Below are 6,000 nucleotides of genomic sequence, written 5' to 3'. Positions count from 1 at the left end.
TCGATGCTGCTGGGCGCTATCGATACCGGAGTCTGAAATCTCGGAGCCACGATACAACACTACCACTCTCGGTCTCGTCCTTAATCGAAATTTTAATGGAAAGATCACAAAGCGAGCTTTCGGCGCTCGGCGGCTTCGAGCGGCAATCGTTTCAACGAGTATCGCGCGAAGACGAAAGAAAACGAAGCATCGCCACCGCGTCAAAGCGGTCTCTTGAAAAGCGATCAGGCAGGAAAAGCGAAACGATCTCGCTGGCAAACTCCATCGGGTATTAATTGTCTGATCGTGTATGAATTTTACCGTGTTTCCTAGCTTAAAGCGATGGAAACGAACATCGATCGCTTGAAAATTGAAGTTTTTGCAACCTACGACGGTGACGACGGTCGACAGTCAAAGCGTGCCGCGAAAACTTCACCCAACTGTTGAAATTTAGGTTAGCGGCAGACATAGGGCTTGTACAGCTGTACTGCACGTTCCCGTAAGAGACAGCGAAGAGAACGCAGGAGCGAAAGAGGTTCTATCGCTCGCTCTGTCTAACGGGTGTTTTGGTGGCAGAAGGAAAGGGAAAAGCAAGAAGAAGAGCTTGTTGCCGTGGATAGCGTACCGTGGATCTTCACTCTATTCGTGTTCTCCCCACATTTTGTATAAATGAGAGAAAGAGAAAGAAAGTGAGAAAGAGAGAGAGAGTGACATGCAAAGCTGACCTATCTCCGTCCTTCGATGTGGTTTTCAGCTCATCCGTAAGAATGGGCAGATCCGGGCAGTCTATCCGTATGGTGGGAGAGAAGCTGCAAAGAAGAAAAAATGAGAATCGAAAGGCGGGGCAGGCTTCGAAGGGTCGAGGTGAATCTAACCCACCTTCTATCTTAGCGACGAAGATTGAACGTGGTGGTGGTGAATCGTGCTGAATGTCTAGTCCACAGCGAGCCGAGGGATTCGCAAATTCACCGTGAAATCTTCTGCAAACGGAAGTGAGGTAACTCATTTCCGTTTCATCGGGAGTTCCTTTCGAATTAAAAGAGCTCGGGGCGTTGGCAAACGGCGAAAGTAGCGAGAGAGAGAGAGAGAGCTAGATGCGGAGCGAGGAGGATGCTGGATTAATTAACGTAACGTAATTACGTCCCGCATTGCGAGAGTCACGACGATTCGAGAGCCCGACAGAAGGACAGAGGAGAAAGTTGAGACATCGAATCGATGAATCACCGGACGTGCCATTTTACATCTTCCAAACTGAAAGGTTTTACGTATAATTAAACTACGTTAGCTCTTTGTTCGTTGTTGTTGATGTGTCGCGTCGTGATACGGAACGATCGGAAACGTTTACGCGTTACCAGATCAACCATCCCGTGGGTAACGTCACGGACTCGAGAAGGAAGCGTATTTGCGAAATAGACGAAACCGGATTTTACGTCGTATCGTTTTACTCTGACGAGAATATTTCACGCGCGTTATGGGAAACAATTAGCTACGGCGCCATGCCGAGCGACGTACACTATCGTCTTCCGACGCTGTTATGAAATCAATTTTCTACCCTTGTAAATTGTATATGAGCGTTAATAACGCGCACACGGTAGCTAGCTCCGTACCATAAACCTATTATCCAATGTATTTTTCATCGCGGAGCGTAGAAGCTCGCGTACCTCGGGTTTCAGAGTATCGCGGCTCATGCATATGATCGTGTGAACTGGAATCGAATCCTGATATTCGAGCAGTCGATTTGCCGGATAGAAAGCGTGTTAGAGGGTGTTTCGATCGTAGCGTGGATCGATGAAGTCGGTGGTGCCACATCGAATCGAAGTTGTATAGAAGACCGTGGAAAGAAAGAGATTAGACGACGTCGAAGCGAGAAGGTCGGGACGTCGCGTCGCGTCGCAGCGCGGTAGCGATAAAGCAATTCTCCTCCGGAGAGGAGTAAAAACGAGGGTGTGTTCTCGAGCCGTCGTGATTGTCAGGCTCGAAGATTTACCGTCGATCGGATTTTTCTCGGCGAAGGAAATTCAAAAAGTTGGAGACGATGACACGGGATCGGGATCGAATCGTCCCGATGGATTTATTTCGCCAACAGGTGGATTAAATCGCACTAAATCTTGGAGCGGCCGTCGCTTGGAATTAGGTCACAGAACAAATTACGAAACGGCATTAGGTGTAATTTCGTCATCCTTTCGTTTCTCCGATTGAACAACGTTTACCGTCGATATGATACGCGGTATGATACCGATATTTCAGTTATCGAACATGCACGAAAAGTACCTATCTATCTCGGATATCCTACCTGGAACGATATCCTGCGCGAACTTTAATTTTCCCATTATTAGCTGGATCGATTCAATCGCTGCATATCGAATGCACTTAATGGTCGATGCTATTTACGTGTGTAATTACATTTTATAATTACTGTTACGTTAATTAAAATTATGCGTTATTCCATATTAAATTTTCTGCTTTGCGACACGCAAATGAATTAACGAGGATATTCATTACGTATGACCTTTCTCAAAAGCTAGAAGGTAACGTTCGAATAATCGTTCGAGTCGATCGTTCTTTCTCGATCCATTCGTATCAACGATAAATATCGGCAGGATCGTCCTTTATCCTTGCGATTCGTGCGCGGCACAATTCTTTGGTCTTATCGAATTTGCGCGTAATCCAAGGCTATGAAAAGCATTAGAAACTTTTATCGATAATTTCGAACGGATGCGGTCAAGTTTTAATGGTATTAAAGTAAGTCCTCGAACTCGAACACGGCTGCATCGATACGGTAAACACGGTGGTGAACCATCGGCTGTGTCCAAACGAATCTTCCGCGCTAAAATTAAATGAAATCCACTGTTCCGCCGCCGCGTTTCAATTTCTCGTTGTGGGATTGCTTCTAACTCTACGATTTATAATAATTTATGCGCCATAAATAGTATTGGACATTGGGATAAAGGTAATTTCGTTGGATGTTCCATACTGTGTCTGTACTATTCTTAGCATTACAAATTATATTCATCATTCGTGGGGTAGCCATGAATTATTTAACGAAGACTATATTGCCGTAAATGGCTGCAATTATTCCAGGTTCAACATAGTTGATATCGGTTAGTGGAATATAACGAATACACTATAACTATTCTGATTCGATTAAACGAACTAATGCCCTGGAAATTATGTGGTTCGGCGTAACGCAACCTGTAGAGTTTCTTTAAACTAATATTGGGTCGGCAACTAAACGATTGCGGATTTTATCATTACCATCTAATGACAAAATCCGCAATCACTTAGTTGCCAACCCAATATATTTGTACGACGAGTGGCGGTGGCTCGTACGGGTAATCGTTTTTTACGCCAACAAGGACTTTCGTAGAAATTATTTCCCGTCTATTTTTTCTTTGCCGTGCACGTTTTCGGCGAACGATCGGCGAAAAGTTGGCGAGGAATAGACATAATTCGATGCCTGGAATACGTGGCGTCAGCCAAGCTTCGGTCATTTCACGTCGATTAAATTCCTTCGACTTTGAGGACGGTCGCAAGAGAATCAAGTCTGCAAAGTTAGGAACGCGAATGGCAAAATATCGGGCCCGTTGAAGAGTTTCGTTCTTGGCTCTTGGTCCGTCCCGGGAAACGTAGTTGCGCGAACAAATTTTTCAGCCGTTAGCCGAGACTCGGGCTAAAATTTTCAACCACGCTTTCCATATCGTTGCGACTCTACAAATATTCCGTGACTGGTCGAAGCACGGTTTTAACTCTTGGACAGTTCGGTAAACGAAAGTAACGTTCTTGAAACGAAATTATATCTGGACGGTAATTGCGCGTGCTAGCGAAATTACGCGCAATAGAAATTGGAAAGGTCGGAGGTAAGCGGCGCGAGGAACGGCTGAAAGTTGGATGAGAACAAGGAAAATGGAAAAATTGAAAAATCTATGAATTGTTGAAAGCCACCGACGCAAATTAAAGGATTTATTCACCTCGCGGGGAGCATTTACCGCGAGCGAGTGAGATTTAACCGGTATAAGCGATGACGGGGTGGCAGGTTCGTTGAAAATAACACGAATACCCCGCGGCGTTCTACGAGCGTCGTTTCCCATGACGATAACGATAATACCATGCTTGCCGCGCTACAAAGTATAACCTAATTATCTGTCCGACACGGTGGATCCTCCGCCTCTGTACGCCTCTGTAATACGCAACTGCATTCAACCGTTACCGGTCCGCTTGCATCTTCATTATAGTGGCGAATGCACGCCGCATTTGCTTACACTTTGCCGGGTCCGTTCGTGACTGGATACGCTTGCTGTCGCCTAACAACTATGTATCTTCTCGCTAGCGAGCCCCACTGCCTATTCATCTCGAATCCCGAAAGTCTCCTCCTTTCCTGTCAGCTAACTTTATTAGTTTTCCTATTATTCCCGTACTTATTACGCGATGCAACGAGTCTTGCTTACGAGGTTTTCCCTCGTTTCGTGGAATATTCCATACGAGATTGAAGTTACGCGAACCAACTTGAGACGAATTTACACGGTAGTTATCCTTCTAGATCGTTATGCCATCCAACTCACTCGATTTTTCTTTTTTTTTTTTTTTCGTCATCGATAACCCATGAGTTTTCCAGAATACGATGAAACGCGATGAGGGGAAAAGTTGATGGTCACGCTTTAACGTGTCTGACAATCTGTAAAGCGATTACCGCGGACGTTGGTAATGCTAATTGAATTTTTCCTGCAATTGGTTGTCGCGCGGCGGCAACTAATTCACTGAAAATAGAATATCTGTCGCAATCGACGACACGATTATCGCGACGTTGATGAAGTTTCGACCAATGGAGCGCGTCCGTGTCCGCCCCGGCACCGAAACGCGTCAACGATGGTAATGAATGTAAAGTAGCTGTTGGATCGAAGAATCATCGCGTCAGAGTTTTTTCACCTTTCCGGATATTGAACGAATCCCTGTCATCGGATACGATAACGATGCATCGCATTTACCTACAAATCAACGACGCGTTTACAATTATGTTTCGTAATGTGTGATACAAAATGCGATCTATGTGTTGCCAGGTAATAATTGGAATCGAACGTGTATGACTAATGTATTTGCGTAAATTATATATTATATCGTAAATTTTATATCCTTCTCCTTAGTTTGCATACGCGACATATGTACGTGCGCGTCCAAATACCCGTCAAAGTATAATTCCCGTTATAATTATTGCGACGTATATTTATGCAAGATTACTCGTAAATAACGAATAAACAGCGTACGATCAAACTTATCGTCGCGCAGTTCGTCAAAGCGAATCGACGCGTTGTAACGAGCCGTTTAACGAGCGATGTTTACTAATCTCCGATTAGTTTCGATCAAAGATTAAATCAATTAGTTGGCATTTCATTTTCGCCTTTCAAACTTTCCATATCACGGTATTCTAGCACGAATTACCGCGCAAGATAATTTTTTGACTTCTACAGCCTGTTCTTGGAAAGCGGAAATCATGTTCGCTCAAAGAGTAACGATCCCCTGAAAGGACTAAACAAATAATCCAAGTGATCGTATACATACATACGTATAACGGGATGTTTAGATTGGCCGGTTCACCTGCTTGCAGTTGTTCGCGAACGCCTTCGGCAGGATCTCCAACACGATGCTGAAACGTTGAACTAAATGGCCCTGTATTTACCGCAGAAGTTGAAGTATCACGCTAAACAATACAGTTTGTTTTCGATCAGCGCACTTTCTCGATCCTGGATAACCGGAAATATCGTATAATTTACGGGAATCGGATGTTGTTGATTTTCATCGTCTGTTATCTATTCCGACGAAATCGCACGATCATGATCTTTCGTCCGAATTGGAACGCCACGATGGTCAGAGCAAAATTACGATGTTTCGTAAAATTGTTTATTGAAGCTGCTGTCGAAACAGTGGACGCGTTATGTTTTTCAGCGATATCGTATCGCGTCGATGGTTAAACGCACGTTTTTTACCAACAATCGATAGCACCAAACATCCGGTATCGGAGGCATTTTA

Source organism: Bombus terrestris, chromosome 5 (genome assembly GCF_910591885.1).
Source record: "Bombus terrestris chromosome 5, iyBomTerr1.2, whole genome shotgun sequence".
Taxonomy (NCBI): Eukaryota; Metazoa; Arthropoda; class Insecta; order Hymenoptera; family Apidae; genus Bombus; species Bombus terrestris.
The sequence above is the reverse complement of the archived record's forward strand: the minus strand, read 5'-3'. Positions refer to the sequence as shown.